Source organism: Canis lupus, chromosome 26, assembly GCF_048164855.1.
Source record: "Canis lupus baileyi chromosome 26, mCanLup2.hap1, whole genome shotgun sequence".
In the NCBI taxonomy this organism is placed as follows: Eukaryota; Metazoa; Chordata; class Mammalia; order Carnivora; family Canidae; genus Canis; species Canis lupus.
Window position 1 is genome coordinate 4,604,576 of NC_132863.1, and position 18,584 is coordinate 4,623,159.

The 18,584-nt window shown below is 41.6% G+C and overlaps 2 long non-coding RNA genes across 2 annotated transcripts in view; both read right to left on the bottom strand.

Annotated features, from left to right (window-relative positions):
* The window catches only part of LOC140617983 (uncharacterized), a 36,687-nt gene extending 26,919 nt beyond the window's left edge, over positions 1 to 9,768 (bottom strand). The window contains exons 1-2 of the long non-coding RNA XR_012018143.1: positions 9,522 to 9,768; positions 4,052 to 4,225 (exon numbers count right to left, since the gene is read on the bottom strand). This is a non-coding gene — a long non-coding RNA (uncharacterized lncRNA). The remainder of the gene's footprint in view (positions 1 to 4,051; positions 4,226 to 9,521) is intronic.
* Positions 9,769 to 15,101: 5,333 nt separating this feature from the next.
* Positions 15,102 to 17,123, bottom strand: LOC140617829 (uncharacterized). The gene is made up of 3 exons (XR_012017970.1): positions 16,490 to 17,123; positions 16,003 to 16,395; positions 15,102 to 15,669 (listed from the first exon to the last, which is right to left on the bottom strand). It is a non-coding gene; the product is annotated as an uncharacterized lncRNA (long non-coding RNA).
* Positions 17,124 to 18,584: the final 1,461 nt, after the last annotated feature.

Consider the following 18,584-nt stretch of genomic DNA (forward strand, 5'->3'; position numbering starts at 1 on the left):
ACAGCAAAAGTCTGCCTCTCTTCAGATGAGGGCTGGGACACAAGGACTGAAAAACTGGGAAAGCTTTCTGCCTCCTTTGCAGCTAAACACACAGCTAAACACACACAAGACTTACCCCCCATTCTTCTCACCTCCAGGGATTCCTTACCCTTTTAGGAAACAGCACAAACACTGATGCTCACTCACAGCAGGGACCTCAAGTTTGACTACAGTAGAGTAAAACTATTGTCACCACAATTAAACACTTCTCTTCTAGACTGACAATTATTTGAGGCTTGGGTGGCCACTTTGGCTTTGTAGCTTTTCACTTTTCCCTACTTTTTTCCTAGCAAAGTCCAACACTTCCCTCAGCTCCTGGCTTAAACGTCATTTTCTCAAGGAAGGCTTTCTGGACACCAGTGCCTGCTCCGGATTAGCTCTACCTGCCCCATCATCTCTTCTCTTCACTGTTCCTTTCCTGCTGGAACCCCAACGGCAATGAACTGGCTTTCAGTGTGATTATTTAGTGGGTGGCAAACTCATTTCCTAGATACAACATGCCAATGTGAACACCATCCTGATCCTTGCAGCAGCCCTAGTGCCTGCAAGTCAATATTTGCAGATGGACAAAGGAATGAATAAATGAGTGGTCGACAAGCACTTAGCCTTTCTTCCCAAGATCTAGTGCATATTGTGGTAGGTTGATGATGGCCCCCTAGAGAGGCCTGAGTCCTGACACTCAGAACCCGTGAATGTTACTTTAGATGGCAAAAGGAACTTTTCAGATAGCATCAAGTTAAGGATCTTGAGATGGGGAGATTATTCTGGATTCGCTTGGTGGGCCCAATGTATTCACTAGGATCGTTATAAGAGGGAGAGAAGGGGTTTCACACAGAAGCAGAACTTGGAGTGAGGCATCTATGAGTCAATGAATGCCATAGCCTCTAAAATATGAAAGAGGCAAGTAATGGATTCTCCCCTGGAACTTGCAGAAGAAACAAAGCCAGCTGATCCCGTGGCTCCAGTCCTACAAGACTCATTTCAGACATTGGACCTCCAGAACTATAAAAGAAGAAATTCATATTACACAGCCATGCAACTGGCACTGAGATGATGCCAATATTAATGACCCTCATTGTCTCTCTGGGAAGCTCTTATAGGAGGTCAAAAATTTATTTGGCATGGTGATGGCACAATACATAATGAAAGAAAGAATGAACCCAGTAGATTCGGTAGAAAGAGAAAATAATCTATGTGTGAGTAATATAGAATTCAAAGAAATATTTTTTTAAAAGAATTTGTCTCTGCTTTCTTCACTCTGCTATTCATAGGGAAGGCACATCTAATTTGCTGAAAGATAATATCAGGAATTCATAGCAGTAGGTTTGTCACCATTCCCACACCGGTATAGCGATCCTGCGATATAGAGATACAAAGACTTCCCAGGATGCTATCTGATCCAGCTAGAAAGAAAAAAGCCCATTAACTTTGTGCAATAGGCTGGCTATAGAAGAGATTGTGGCTCTGTGTCTGTCTAAGGTCCAATCCAGTGTGTGTTGTACTCTGTGATTGATCCATTTGCAATCTTCTTGGAATGAATTGAGAACCACAGCTCATCTCGGACAACTGGGGAGGAGGGCCGGGGGAGGTTGCTTTTCAGCTGCACAAGGGAAAGGAAGTCAGTTCACAGGCATTGTCTGTGGTTCAGATAAGTTGCAGAGGCCTGACTCCTAGGCAGTGATTTCACTGACTCAGGACTCAAGTGTCACTGTGGTCTGAGAGGCCTAAAAAGGAGGCTGGGATAATAGAAATTTCTGTTCCTCCTTCCGTGAAAAGATGCTGTGAGGACTGAGTGGATTGTGTTATTGGAAACACTTGGTCAATGGGATCATAAGCAACTGATTATGCACCATTTCTACTCCAATTTCTACTCCAATGGTCGTGGACTCGGGCTTTTCAGGATGGAGGAGAAAGATCAGTCACTGACAGGAGAGAAGGTGTCCAGGGAAGGGGACTCTGGTTGGTGCTTAGGCAAACTGAGTGCCTGGGGTGAAATATTTAAGGAGACACTGGTTCTCTGGTCAGGCCTGGACCCTGGGGCCTGGTGGTAATTAGGAATATGGAGTCAGACTACTTAGGTTCAAGGCCTGGTTCTAGCACCACTGGCTGAGTGACCCTGGGCAAGCTATTCTTGGGGCCTTAGCTACTTATCTGGAAAATGGGCCTCATGGGAGAAGTCATCTCTGGGGCATGGGGGAATTCAAATGTCAGATGCTTAGAATCTCATCTTGTACGTAATGAGTGCTCAAATATTGTTAGCTACAGTGATTTTGATTACTGTTACCTTTAAACCAACAATAGGCAACAAGAACAGGAGGAAGGCCTTGTCCCCACAGGCTTGGAACCAGCTGAGCTTCCTGGAAAACCAGAAGACAATGTGCCAGGAACCTGGGTGGGAAAGGATGCCCCACTTCAGTCACAAATGCCTTGCAATTTGCTGGGGTCTACTTCCTCCTGAGTTCTCCCTGGCTTTGCAGACCAGTGTTCTTAGACCTTTAAAATGCATTTATTCTCCAGACAGTGCTCTTGGCCTTTGAGATGTCATTACCCTGTGTGTGGCAGCTATAGTGTCTACACAATGGGAGGGGCGATCAAGAGTGCACAGATAAACTAGAGCTGCCATCCCCACATGCTCAACAAGTCCAATTAGGGCCAATAGATAAATATTGACACATTAGACTATTTCCTCATTTATTTTCTGTTGATTGTCTGGGCAATCTGATGGGGCAAAATTCCACTTTTCTGATAACTGATTCTTGGCTAATAAAAACAAAGTAAAGGCTTCTGTCCACAGTGGGTTGGGCAGGCCAATTGTGTACAAGCAGTAATCGGATTAAATGGACTCCTAACTCTATTTGCAGCCACCACAGCCCCTTGAACACTTCCCACAACTGAAGGCTACCCATCATGGTGGTTTTCTGGCCTTTGAAATCAAATGGACAAGAAGCAGGGGGAGGCAGCCAGTTCTGTCTCCACACAAAGTGCAGGGATGAAGAAAAATACACGCCTACCCTTTGCAATTAAGTAGACAAGCAGAGAGAGGGGTTCTGGCCAATGAGGAGAAACCCATTTTCATTCTTATAAATATATATATGTCTTTTCCTAATTTTCTTTAAAAAAAAAAAAAAAAGCCAGCAAAGAAGGAGAATAGCTAAAGTGTAAACCTGCACTGTACATCCATGAGAAAACTAGAAGTCTTGCAAGAGTCGTTTCTATCCAGCATTCTGGGGGGCAATGCATCTTCCTGATTTTGCCAATTTATCTAGAAAATATTACAATTTAATCTGTGTTAATAAAAGACCAACAGAGTAACAACGCCTGGGGTTTTATGTGTCTGGCTGGCTTCTATTAGCATTTAAATCTGCATCCATTACATTAGTCCCTTAAAATAAACACAAACATTTATGCGAGCGACAATTCTAGTTAGCCTTAGTCAGTCTTAAATAATGTCACTCAACTCGGCATTTGGACCGAAGCCTGTGAATCATGAGGTGTATTTTTGCCTACAGTCTGATAATTTTCAAAGCTATTGGCAACCTGGGAATTTCCCTTCCTTATCACCAGGGCTCAGCTAACTTCACTAAGACTAATCAGGCCGGGAATCATTCATTCAAGGATTGCATGATCATGTTTTTCTTTAGCTGTGACAGCTGCCTCAGCCACATTAGCAATGCAGATTAGCCAGCCTAATAGGTTAATGCAGAACACGCGAAAATTAGGTTTAATCCCCAGTGAAATAATCTAACATTTTCACATTTCTTGATGTTGGGATAGAGACATTGCTGGTGACTCAATTAGGTGTAATGTAGATCAAAGCAAATTTACCTTCTGGCTGAACCTCCCCAATAGTTTAGACAGAAGACTATAGCAAGGGACCTTTACTAATTGGTGAATAGCTGTAGGGAAAATCACATTAGGAGCTCTAGGAAAAATTGCAATAGGAGATGTGAGCAGAACTCTTTGGGCCTAGGACAGACAATCGATATATTTTGCAAACATCCGCATCTCTCACTTGGTCATGCCTCCAAACGATGTTGCAGCTCTGCAGATGAAAACACCTCGTACCAACACAGTCAGCCTTTGGGCATCGCTGCTATAAATGGGAATGCTCTCGCTCTCGATCTCTCTTAATCTGCACCTTTTTCGTGTCCTGTCCAGGAGTATCACAATTGTATTCTCAATGGGCCTGCATTGTGAGGGGAACAGAAAAAGAACAAGAGGGTGTCTAATGTTTTCATTCTGGTGAACAGCATATCAAACACCCATCTCTTTCAATCATAAAGGGAAGGAAACAAAAAATTACATGCCCTCAGTTGCCAAATTATTTTTTTGCCTTGACATCTTAATTCTTAATCCTTGTGTGTGGTCAAATCAGTCTTCTATAGGCAACCAATCAAGCAATTATTTCTAAATTATATTTGCCCAACTCACATTGATTGGCCATTCTTTTCTTATTGGGTTAGCTCATTAATTCCGAGCAGCTTGCTTATTATGCCTTCCACATCATTTTCCTTCCGAGCCTATCTGCTCCAACCAGCCTGCTGATGTTTCAAGATGCCATGCAGGGGGGAAAAAAAAAACCCGACCAGTGATCTACGCATTGTCTCCTCTAGCAATTACAATTCACATTGCTGATTAACTTTGATGTGAAAACTAATGAGATAAGACAAGTTATCAAGGCGGACCTGATCGTCATTCCATTTATACAGCATTTGCCATCGGTGAATGACAAAAAAACTAATGAAGACATATCTGACAGCAGGCTGAGCAGAGACAGATTTCGGTGCCCCATCAGTAAGAGTTGAGCTCCGTTCTCATGGTCTATCTGAGACATGTCGGAATTAGCTTTAATAATGGAAACACTTCATCTAAATGGACACATGTTTACATTAAAATAACTACATGATAAATAGATGGCGGAGATTTTATGCCTTCTTGAGTCTAAACAACAAAGTAAAAATGTGTTCTAGTATTCACTAAATCATTCGGAGGAAAATTCAATTTAAGCTATTATACTTATCACTGAGCGAGCGTCCCCAGTTTATAGGTAACAAATGTTGGTTTTCGGAGGGCGGGTGTAGAAATGTGATCTGGGCAGAACAGGAATGATTTACTTTGTTAAGATGGTAATGGGCAGATAAACAGAAGCACAATATTGGTAAAGCTACTGAACAGTAATAGCTTTGTGGTGTAGAGATCCACTGGAATGACATTTCCAGCTGTACATTTTCGTAAAGTTCTGTTCATTTTCGGAAGTGAAACACTGGGGGTCTCTGCTTTCTGCTCACGTGTAAATACAGTACCACTGCTCTCTCTGTGTACCATGCATTATGTTTAGAAGAGTAAATTCAAAGCATTTCTCTGGATATGCTCATATGTGGGTTTCTTTTCCCCTAATAAATTAACAAGGAAAAGCATATATTGTGTGGGAAATGTAAATTTTCTGTGGACGTAATCTTGGGGGCTGAGCATTTAATAATTAAGAAAAAACACACATTTTATTAAATTGGATTTAAAAAGTGGTTACATGCGAGCTTCAATAAAATTCATAAGTATTCCTACAGTTAAAAGGATTCCAATGCATTTTTTGGTCTCTGCATTATCTCTGTTACCTTAGCCTTGTATGAAAGGAAGTAAAACGCAGATTGTCTTTAGAGATAACACAGCCTTCCAAATAAGGCATTTTGCTACTTTGATAAATCATTACGGAAATCGTAAGAAAAGGGGAAATGTTCATTTTCCTAGAAAAAGCTTTCTTCTCTCTAACATATGCAAGTGTATTGTCTTTCATACATAAACATCATGGAATAATATTATACTCAAATAGCATGGGATAAGCCAGAATGAAAAAAGCGGAGGTGGGGGGATAAATTGTGGCATATTGAAGCATATCTTAAATATCATCCCTTTTTTAGATGGGTGGTAGTTCTGTTTTATTTAGCCAAATACGATTTGAAACATTCTAAGGCAGCTGTCTCCAAATATAATTTCTAGTTACCTTTTTTGGACTAAAAAAAAAAGAAGAAATACATTAATAGAATCAGCATCTGTGATCAATATTTCTCCCCCTCTCACTGTACTCACCCCCCAGCCATCACAAACAACAGCAGGAAAGCAAAAAATGAATACAAACCTACTTTTCTGGAGGGGCTGTATTTAAAAAAATCTACTGCATGTGATGAAAGTTAATCGCAAGTACTGTTTTAAGGATGAAGAAACAAATTAGTACTCCAGCGAGGGATTAAGTTTAAAAGCTCTTCTCAGAACCGAAGATAAATCCTATATATTAGAAGACACTATAAAAGTACTTGCGTAAGAGCTAGAGGCACAAGTGGAAAGTTGACCCCCAGGATGGTTTGATGATGGTGTGCTAAGTTTATAAAATTCTCCCTCAATAAAAGGAGCCTGTAAGTACAGTGCCCACTAAACACTGAAGCAATTGTGCTAGAAAACGGGTTTCCAATTTTGACTCAAGTGGCAAAATTAAGCCCATCTGAACAAGGGCTGACCGATTTCTTCTCTGGAACCTGCCTCCTCGCCCTCCCCCCAATACACTCGCTTCTCTTTCAGCCCATCCATCTCTGGAATTCTCTCCTGGTTATGTTTACCACTCAATTCTAATGTTAATTAGAGACATACACATCCGTATTAGTAACCCACGTTTTCATTAGCAAAGCCCACCCGGCCAAATGAAAACCGAGAGTATGTCTGCATGTGAGCCAACAATGCGGAGATGGCTGTATTCTTGAACACACATATCTAACATTCTTTCCTCCCTGGTATTAATTTTCTCTTCTGTGTCCTCTTATTATGCTATCTCTAACATGGGTGGCGGATTCCTTTTTAGCCTATTTCTTTAATCTATTTTAATAAATAATTACAGGCAGCTGCAGAATTTATTCATTCCAGAGGGCTACCTCCTTCACATTTTTTTCCAGAGGTGCAGCTCAAGGAGACATGGTGATAATCCAGGCGGGTGGGGTGGGAGGTGCTGGGATCCCTTCTACACAATGTCATTGTGAGCTTCCATTTAAAAAGAAAAATGTATATTTCACTTAAAAGCGATGCAAGGTTAGCGCCTCTTCCCAGGGCATGCTTCACAACAAGGGACACTCTGGGTCCATATTCTGGAAAGGAGCAGGAGGAAAATGAAAGAAATAAAAATCACTACAACATATTTTTTAAGATATTGATGGGAGGAAGAAAGATTCATACTCTTTGTTTCCCTGCAATAGGGAATAATTAGCCTTCACAGGGTTTGAGAATTTTATTCCTAAACTAGTTAATCTACTTTGTTTGTGTAGTACTTGGGGCTTTACTTATTTTTATTCTATTAAGAACAAAAAGAGAACTTCGTCTATTTTTCACAGTTTCTTCCATCTTCCCTAGGATGTATTATAATTTCCAATGTCTTGATTCCAATGCTCACAAGATTGGGTATCCCTTCCAGGGCTGGAGTCCCACTTACCAACCTTTATAACCCTCATAATACAAACTGGTTTGTATAGCCCTGAGCCTGGGGCTGAATAGTTTTTCTTCATTCCTTCCAAATGGCCCCGTGGACAAGTACACTGGGTACATTTCACTGATCAATCTCACTTCTTCAAAACCAAACTTTACCCCATCCCATTCAAGCAAACGTTTAAAAGCATTTGAAAATGGGAAGCTAACTTCATAGCTCAGCTGTAGAGTGGGTTTGTAGTATTTATCTTTGGAGAACTGAAAATAAATTCCTTTATTAAGTGCTTGCTTGAAGTGCATTGCTAAACAGTTCCTATACTCTGTATTCAAAAATTTGTTAACTGAGCTCCCTTCCCATAAATGATTTAAAAAAAAAAATCCTTGCTTTGAATTTATATATATTTCAGTCTTGACTAATGTTTTATTTAAAACAGTTACAGTGCACCTTTTGATTTGGAGTTTAAAGTAAATAATATTTGTACATCTGAAACATACTCAAGACAAATGAAAAGCCTCTAGATGCTTTTGTGTGAGATGTTGAAGGGCTCTACAAACTTAAAAGGACAACCTCAATTAAGCTCATCTTCATCTGGAAAAAAGTAGCAACTGAAAGCTGAATATATTAGATAATACACACTTGCCAAAGAGCATTCTCTTAGCTGCTTAAAAAAAAATTTTTTAAAGAAAAAAAAGAAAAATATTCTTGATAACCAACCCAAAGCTGGCCTGAGTGTCGCAAGATGCTAATTTTGTTTGAAACTGTTCAACTAACTCTGAATAGATATCCATATTCAACAAAGATGTAATTAATAGCAACGTTTCCTTCAGCCTCAAGACATCATAACAAGCAGCAAAGTACAAAAAGATTTTTATGGGAACTAATTTAAGGACAAAGGGTTGACCTCTCGCATTTCATTAACTAACTGGAGGGAGGCAGGGAAGAGTGGCAGTGCTCATGTCGTTCATTTCAAGCAGCCAATTTCAAAATGCAAATCACAATCTGCAGATGTTGGAGACTGATATGGATATTTTTAAATATCATTTGTTCAATTTAAGGACATCAGACATTTGAATTTTAAATAAAAATCAAAACCAATTTTGGGATTCATTTTTAGTCGGGGAATGAATGTATTCATGGTGCATTGAAGGTCTTTAGGTTAGCTATGTTTTCAAGTGTCTAAAACTATTCTTGTAAACCATTAATTTCATATATTATTTCCAAAACCTTTTAATGGAGAAGTTCTATTAAGCTACACATTATTTCTGATGATTGTGCCAAGTGAGAAGTGGTGTATTTTGAGTACAGAGTTGAGAAGGATAGAAGCAACCGTCCGAATCAGACACCTGATTCCTAGAAGTCTTCAAAATCTAAGTATTCAAAACCTCTGGACCCTGCAGTTTGCTTCAGGTGGTACCTGAAATAAAATCTGAGAGGTTCATCTTTATAGGACAAGGAAACAGTTAAGTATATTACTCCTTTTAGAATTCGGGCCTTTCCCGACTCTATTTCGGCTTTTTCCTTTTTTTTTTTTTTCTATAGGGCCCTTTCCACTATCTGACTCACTATGTATTTTACTTTGTCTTTTTGTCTGTCTCCACTCCCTTCTCACTAGAAAATAGGCTTCAAGAAAGCAAGGACTTTCAGCCCTTCTGTTCAGAGCCTAATCTCCAGAGTCTAGTCCTGCATTGTCCATGGCAGTCACGTGTCACATGTGGTCACTCAGATTTAGTTTAAAATTCAGTAATATTGAACAAAATTAAAAATTCAGTTCCTCAGTCACACTAGTCACATTTTAAAGGCTCAACAACCACAGGGGTTAGTGGCCATGCAGATATAGAACATTCTTATTGCCTCCAACAATTCTAGGGCCTAGCAGTGCCTGGTACATAGTAGGTCCTCAATAATATTTGTGGAAATTGAATTTGAACACTTGGAAAAGACTATTTCCAGGGATAAGAGATGTCTGATATGGTTGCCCCCACTGTCAAATGCTTAGATTGAGTGAGAAAAACAGGCTTACCACAGAGCTCGCAGCATGGTATCACGGAGTATTCCATATATTTCATCACCAAAGGCAGATGTGTGTCTTGTAGTTTGGCTTTGTTTTGATTAGGGTAGAAAGAATCATGCAATTCACTTTCTCGTCTCTTCATGTGGGACTTCTGAGGTGGGTCAGGAAAGATATCGCCAACCCCATTTTTAGGTAGGAGATGAAGGCATCAGAGGATTAGCCCCTCACTGCCAGAGGACAGAGAATATTGTAGGGCTACACCTTCTTGTTCAGTCCAATTCTCCTAATTAGTGCAGCCTTCCCCATGCACTCCCACAGACATTTTAGGGAGGCACTTAATAAATGCTTAATTGACTTGCATCAAGCAATAACATTGAAAGTAATTAAAATTGGCTTCCACTCATTAACCTTCATCATCACCACCACCACTTATTAAATTTTATTATGTAGTGGGCAGCATATGAAGACTTTACACATATTCTCTCATTTAATCCTGATGACAGTTTTTAATATAGATTGCTTTCCCAAATTTACATATGAGAAGGTGGGATACAAGGAAGCACTGTCTTCCCATCTAGAAGAGCACGGGGGCCTTTGGTCAGAGTTGGGGCAGCTGAGCCACTCCCTTTATATATGGCAAGTTATCATATTTACCCATTAATATTTTTCACTTGCATTTACCATAGGCCATCTTGTCTGTCTTCTTCCTCATAGACAGTTTGATTTTATAATCCAATGAGACCTACTGGGGCTGGATATAAAGAAAGACTAAAACAACAGCTTTGGTGCCAAGATGTGAAAGAAAGTGAGTATTCATTAGGAACCTTCAACGGCTTGTGTGTAGTGTTCTGTAGAATATGATACTGAGAGTACAAAAAGAGGGAGGCCAACATGGGAATGAAGGCCTCTGCTAATTCTACCTGTGTCCCACTGCTTGTCATGGACACAGGCTGTTATGATGATGGGCAAACCTCATAGGGACAGTGGAACTTGGAATGGGAAGAGGGCTTTTGAGTTGTATAACCCTTGACAAGATGTGTTTCCTTTGAGCTAGGCTCCAACTGTCCATACTAGCTCATGCTAGAAGCCATTAAAACACCATTGGATCTCAACTGCTCTCTGTTTTCTCTATCTTATTCTTAATGTCCCATAAGAGCAATAATTATAAAATGGGGAGGATAAAGAGAGGGTGGGAACTCATTTAGATATATATTTCTGAGGTTGTCAATATCCCAAACCATACTCTGGGCCACTGAACTGACCTTTTGGATAGATATGGACTAGATTTGCTATAGTTATAGACAGGCATGGGATGAATTGTCAAAGTTACCAAGGAATGCTTTTTACCTACACCCAAGGGAAAGATACTAGTAGCAAAAGACAAAGGCTTGTGGGAACTTGAGATTCATGATTCTGGGGACCAAATCTCAGCTCTTGGGGATATCAGCTTTTGGGGTTGTTTCCAAATAAGGGAAGTAGGAAGACTGAAATCTTCTTGGGGGCCCATAAAGAGGAAAAACTGCAAAGTGGATGGACACATGCACCTGTGCACATGCGAGAACATGGACACGTCTCTCATGACCACATATTCTTTTTTTTTATTTATTTAATTTTATTTTTTGACCACATATTCTAAGCCAAGGAGTCAATACCTGGTTACACCAATTTGCAGGTTGCTTCACTAGGAGTGACAGGCTGGGACATAAAGTTTGAATTTCTACGTTGTGATAAAGTTGTTGGTAGCAGAATTCAAAATTAAGGCAATCGCAGAAACTTGAAACTAAATGGGTTTCATAGATCCTACCCATGTGGGGGTTATTTACACCCTGCTTTATTTCTAGTGAACTCATGTCATCATAAATAAAGCAACTGACAAAACCTTTGACAAGAAAAATATTAATAAGTGTAATCAATAGGAAGCATAATGACTCAATGGTCAAAATGAAATAAGTCTAAAAAAATAAAAACAAAATCAGAAAGTTATCACCAGATGTAGGCTAAGTCCTGGGGACAGTCACCTGTAAAATATAAACCCAACCAAGAAGAAACAATAAAAACAAAAGACTCAGATATCTGACAACTCATTTGGGGCTGTATTTTGGCTGATATTCTGAAATAGAAGGAATACACTCTGGTGGAGGGTTCCACTGCTGTCCTAGCTCAGTGGGCAAGTTAGTCATATGTTATTTTCTCACTTTGCTTTGGTCATCAAGGCTCTCCAAACCTCCATCACCTTCTCTAAGAATATTCATCTACTCTTTTTGGGTGTGTGCTGGGTTGGCCGAAGGTGGGTACTTTCACAGAATGGGTCACGGGTTGCTGAAGAGATTCTGCGGGACACAGACAAGTTTTACTCTAAAGTGAGCCATGGCTGGATTGTCCCCTGGAAATAAGGGCCTCACTGCACAGCCATGATGGGCCACGAGGGCCACACTGCCTACCCAGCTTATTCCCTCAGTGCTTCTATGTCTTGACTGTGATCTAGTTCAGTAGGGCTCACTGTCACCATGCTTGATGATAATCCCCCCCATGTACTTTAGATTCCCCCTCCTCATTCTGCTTTTCTTTTATTCTTGACATGTTATCCTCTAAGAGACCATGCACTTTATTTCTGCTTATTGTTTACAGTCTGTCTTCCCTGCTGGGATGTAAGCTCCACAGGGCTGGAGATCTTTATTTGTGTGGTTCATAGACATGTCCCAAATGCCCAGAACAGTTACTGCCACATCCTAGGCACTCAATAAATATTTTTTGAAAGAAGGGATGAATGGATTCTTTGTAAGTACCTGGCATGGCTGTGGAAGGTAAGTCTGTCCTGCAGTTCTCTCTCTGTCTCTTATCCCTGTGGCTTGTCCTTCCCTCCAATGTGTCATTAGATCAGGGGAACTTTTATCCACTCTCCCAGAGCAGAAAAATGCTGCAGGTTATACCTATTAAATCTTTCTGTCACAGGCCACGGCCATCGGTGCCCTCTTTCCTTTCCCTCCTGCTGCTCAGTGAGCAGTATTTGTAGATCTGGTCTCTGATTTAGAAGAACATGATTTTAGGAGCTGGAAGAAACTCCTGTGTTTCAAGGAAGAAGTTTTAATTACCAATATTCAGAGTTATTTCCTCATCACATTAGTTTTAAGCCAAGGCACACTTAGTGTGCAGACCCAACATCTTGCCTTTTGGCTCCACAAGGTGCCAGGTTGTCCTGTGTGGCTTCCTTTTGTCCCCACTGTAGACATCCTCTACCCACTGCCATCACTGTATCCTAGTGCATACCTCCACGGGCTGTTTTCCCCACCCCCCTCCCTTCAGTGTGTCTGGTGAAAGCCTGAAAGGATTCAGCTTTATGGGGAACAATCCCATCCCACAGTTTTGTCCCTTCTCTTCAGCCATTCCCACCCCTTCCTTGGGTTCTAAGCAGAACAGGCTCTTATTAAAATGAGGTAGTAGTCAAACCCAGTCTTTGGAGCTTCCTTCCTGACCTCCAGCCCTAAGCAGCATCTTCACACTTTCTCCTCTTTCCTTCCTTCCCATCATGCTGCTGAGATGGCTAGAGTTGCCCACTGAACTAGCAGGTCCAAGAATGGCTGCTCTCTGGGGATTGGCATGGTAGAAAAGGCTGCTAGGAGATGTCTTTGCTTACTACTCCCATAATGTTCTAAGGGTAGTGTTTCAGGTATTTTAAGGAGTGAGATGCTGGTGTGAGCTCAATAGGGCTTTCCTACATCCTTTATTCTATATTTTGGAGCACTGGTGCTCATTCTTACATAGCACAGCCCTCTAGTTTTTTCACTTAGGGGCTTGGGCTATGCTCTTCATGAAAGCAGAGGAGGAATCTCAGGCCAGCTTTACCAACAAATGCTTTTGCCTCTCCAAAGAACCTGGCTTGGTGTTCCCAATTCGTCCCCTCGAACATTTGTTGGTGGTAGATTCCAAGGATTTCTGATCAATGACCAATAGAAAGAGGCTAAAGCGTCCATCACATGGAGTTATTTTAAAACAACAAATTTCAATATTACACAGCAATTCATACACACATATACATCCTACAAAAAGACATTTTGTGCGCTGGCCCATTAAGAAAGAAATCCCACAGAGTGTTGAGCCAGATGTTTTCCTTTTAGCTCTTAAAATGAAGGATTCATTTTTACAAGATAAATTCATTTTTCCCCCCTGCAAAGGCATTTTAAGCTCATTCAACTGGTTTAATTGGTCAACCTGTACTCATCACCCAGTGGGGAAGTGGGTTCTTCTCTTGCCTCCAACAAAGCCAGGCCTCAGAAAGAGTGACGACTGTCCAGGGTCTCACCATGCTTGCCAGCCCTTTTGCCTCCATCATATGTCAACAGCTCCTGCAGATGTCTCAGAGCAAAATAAATGACTTCCAGATGTGAAGAAAAGAACTGAATGCATTCATGCAGAAGTGAAGGGGGCATTGTTTTCCCTATGTTGGGGTCTCTTGGAAGGTATCAATGAACAACAAATTCATTCTTAATATCACAGGAAATTGAAAATGGAATGTATCACCCAGCAAATAATTTCCTATTTTCCATGCCGAAAAACCCAAACCTAATTTCTTGTTAAGTACCAAGGCTTACATTCTCTAGGAAAGCATTAGACTGCTTACCCACTAGTCAGATTTAATAGCTCATTATTCCAATTTAAATTTCAAAACAAATGCAAAGGTTTACAAGAATGGCTTATATGGATTTCATAAACTGATACTCCTTTTTTGAGGTCTGCTGTCTTGACTGGGGAAAGTCAGTCACCTTCTTGAAAATACTTTCAAAGTGGAAGCCCAGATACACATCATCTGCTTCTGTCATAAATAGATCATGCAATTTTTAGTGTTCAGGAGGAAGGAAATGACTTCTTTTTTCTTCCTAAGATGCTACCATCCACTAGTTGGATGTGTGTGTATGTGCAACGATGAAGCTGATGATGATAGTGTGTGTGTGTGTGTGTGTGTATGCAGTTTTAAAGTATAAATCATGAGACAGAGTGGGGTTGAAACCAGCCCCAAGGAAAGGTACTATGGCTTTGCACCAAAACTGGGGCTTATGAGAAACTTGCTCAGTTGACAACAGTATAGCCCCAGAATCTCTCACACACTTCCTCAGGACAGGATTATAATTTGAATCAGAAGGTTTTGTATTGCTGGTATCTACAAACAGGCAACTAAATGTAACCTTACCTGAGATCTCATCAAAGTTCTGGGCTCCACCATAGTCCTGTTGTCAATGTTGCTTGATTTTGTTTTCCATAAGAGTAAGTGCAGGCATCTCAAAAGTCTAGTGACATACTGGCATGAGCACACCTTGCTCCATTGTCTCTACAAATGACATCTTGGTTTGAAATGACCTTGTGCATTACTTGCTTACTCTTCACGTCTCAGGACAGGAGGGACTTCATTTCCTTCAGGGCTATGTCCCCAGTTCCTATCTAGTCCCTAGAGTGGATCCTGGCTCATTCGAGGCACTTACCACCCTTGTAGGATGAATGGATTAGGGCCACTACTTCCTTGTGGGACCTCTGGGAAATCCAAGTGTCTTTCCATAGCATTGACTAATGATTAATTGGTTTGGACAAATGCATCCAAATAATCGGGAAATACTGGCCATAATATTGGGATGGACATGGTGCATTCACTCACATCTATTTAATAGAATAGAGAGGAAATTAATGTCTTCTTACAAGGGAAATAATCAAAAGATACAGTGGCAGAACCCTAAGAGATGTAAGCTGCTTTATTAATATTTGAACACTCATACAAATGAATGTTCTCTAAAACCAATTGGGCCCTTTAAAGAACACATCCTCTATGTTCTGCAAATTAATTCCAATCACATCTTCAAGTCCACTTACAGCCAAACTCAGAGTCCTCCCCTTCCGTCAGCTGTTGACTTTCTAAGTGTCCCAGGCAGCTGTGCGTCTGTGGCTCCCTCCGATGACTTGCCAAACCGAGCTTTCTTAGGCTGCGGACTTCTATGGGGCGCTCTGACAAAGCCTCCGCTCTCTGGAGGCCTGAGGCCCAGGCGGCCAGCCAGCCTGCTGTGGGAGTTCAGGGATGCAGGAAGGCCCCTTTAAAACCATGTCACGCTCATGTGATAACTGCTCCTCTGTGCTTATTTGAACTGTCCCTCCCAATTAGCGGTAATAAGTGACTCTGTAAAGATGAACAAACACACTGCCTTCATTAGTCTGCACCAGCTCTGCTCGCCCCATCCCAGGCCCACATTCCCGGCCCTGTGCCAATCAGTCCCAGAAAATCCCCAGAGTACACCTCCAATAGTGTTTGGAGAAAGCTAAACACATCTTGCTCCGAGTGAACAAGGACCAGCAAAAGGCAAATTAATGACAACCCATTTGAAGGGTTTGCTTGACATTACTGTATTCCATCCACCGAAAAATTGATCACTCCCGGGGAAGGGGAAAAAGTCCAAATCAATAGACTAAAGCAAAATGGTCAAAAGGCATGCTCGAAGCCGATTTATTTTACCTATTTACCCCTCCTTGCTGTCCTCCCTTGCTGTATCCCTTCCTGTGCATTTCTCTGCCCCTTCTCCATCCATAACACATTTTTTAAAGAAATGAGGTATAATTTACAGGGCAGGAGCTGCTTGGCCTTTTCAGATAAAGCGCTAATGGCAGCCCAGGGAGAGCTAGCCGCATGGCTATACATCTCCCAGATGAGCTGGAGCCTGTGAACATCCACCTCGGAATCACACTTTTGCCATCACAGAGTCTGGGGTGACGTGGGCGTGGGCAGTTCCCTCCATGCGAGGCAGAGAGATGTTCAAATGAGGCATTTGACTCTGTTGCAAGCCAGGCACACAGTGTTAACCCCTCTCTTCTCTGAACTGTGTGGAAAACAGGAGCAGAAAGGATGTTCCTGTGTAGACAAGGAGGCAGGAGGCAGGAATAGCTTCCCCGTACCTGTTAGATGCCCTGTTAAGATGATCTTAGGCAATGTCTCCATATCTTACCTTCCTAGATGGGAAAGCGAAAACGATGATAACAAATTTGGGTTTTCACCCCCTTCCTCATTAAACAGAACTGGCCAGGGCTCCTTTTCAAGGGTCTGAATTTCAGCTCCATGGGACCCCTTCTCCATGCTTCTAAGTTGTGGTACTTCCAAACACTTCTTTTATCCCCCAGGCCTAGAAATGGTACTTGCTTCCTGCAGCTGCTGTTCCAAGACTCTTTAGAGTTCACTTTTTATCCTTTCAGTTACAAAGTGAATAACTATTTTATTCCATTTCTGTTAACATATCAGGTGAGGCTTCTGACTTCCAACTGCTACTGAGGCCATTGAGGCAGCCTGGGCAAGATGAAACATTAAAATGGGAATGGAGGAAAGTAGATGGATGAGAAAGGTATTTAAGAAGTTGATTAATAAAAAAGTCATGGAAATTGGGGATAGAAAAAAAAAGAAGAGAAAGGACTCAAGCTTTCTAAAATAAGCAACAGGTGGAAGAAGGGACCAGAAATGAGATAGATGACGTCTATATGTTTCTGGTACTTTTGGCCATCCAGCATTCATTTCCCTTTCTCTTGCAAGTTACACTCCATTTTTGGTCCCATGCCCACCCTTGATCCTCCTAAGGATGGCACAGTGGTCTTTGGGGTGGGACAGACAGATTGTTATGTCAGAAGCCTGTCAGCACTATTCCCTCCCCTTGGCCATTAATTGGTTCAAGGATGACAGGGCAGACTGCCTTGACCCACTCAAGCCATAAAGCTCAGGAATTGGTTTTGTGTGGAAAGTGTGAATGAACACAGAGTCAGAACTGCCCGAAGGGTGAATCTGCCATGAATGAAGCCAGCCTTGAGAAGGCAGAGCTAGGAAATGAAAAGAAAGATACTGGATGCAGATACTAACTTGGCCCAACACCAGCCCTCTTTGGGGGTTCCAGTCATGTGTGCCAATTTACCCCAAATGTCATTTCTTGGTTAAATCTTTATTTATTATTTAAGCCAGTTTGAATAGCTTCCCAACTATTAGCAACTAATCATTCTAGGTGATATGGTGAAGAATGCTGATGGAAATGGATTTGGGGGAAGCTGGTGTGTTCTGTTTTAGACCAGGTTTATTAAAGGGAGCTCTCAGACTTCAAGGGGAGACTTTATGGATATAAAAACTATATATATATATATTTTTTTTTTCTGAACCTTTGCTACTTTCCAGGTACCAGGACACTAGGATAACATAACATTTATGAAACCCATTTATATAGTAGTTACTATTGTTATTTCCATTTTATAGATAAGAATAGTGAATGAGAGCAGTAAAGGAGCTGCCTGAGGTCCCACCTTGCTCCTTGCAGCCTCATATTGCCTATCAATGAAGCTTTGTGACCCTGCAGCTTAAAAAGAAACAATCCAAATGGAACAAAAATCCATTTTTGAAAACTGATCATCATCACATGTCACGGTGATCAACCTCATATGCAAACAGGCCTACAATTCCACATCCCACTTGTTGGACATCCCAAGATGCTTGCTTCTTTCTGTCTCCCCTCTACTTCTATTTTCCTGTCTCCCAGGATTGTAGATGGGAGGTTTTGGTTGGGATTCTCCAGAGGCCAGCCATAAGACTGCGATTTGAAGGCATCTAGTGTGCTTGGGGAAGGTGCTAAACAGCACTCCCAGTCGGGGAGTGAGGAAGTGAAACAGAGAAAAGAAGGGGCTCAATCCAGCTGGGTCCTGGGATACAGCACTCTTTAGACTTGTTCTTCAACTCCCATGGGTCAAGTGTTGCTCCTGAAGTATCAGCCCCTGGAACTTCTGACTCACCCCAATGCAAGGACTGAGCAAGTTCCAGAGCAGAGAGGCCTCTGCTGGATGGCTTTCCTGGCCTTGGGATCATGAGTCTGCTCCAGAAGGAAAGGTGGCATCAGTTTCTACCCCATCAGGGAATAGCTGGCTCATCTCTGGTATTATCTCTAGGGTGGAAGCAGGCTTTTACCACAAGCCTGGTCCAGCCATCTCCTTTCATCCCCAAGCAAGATATCCTTCATTTAGCCTTGTAGTTGGAGTGAAGGGTTGTAATGATAGAATAGCATCTTTTTCTGGGTCTGT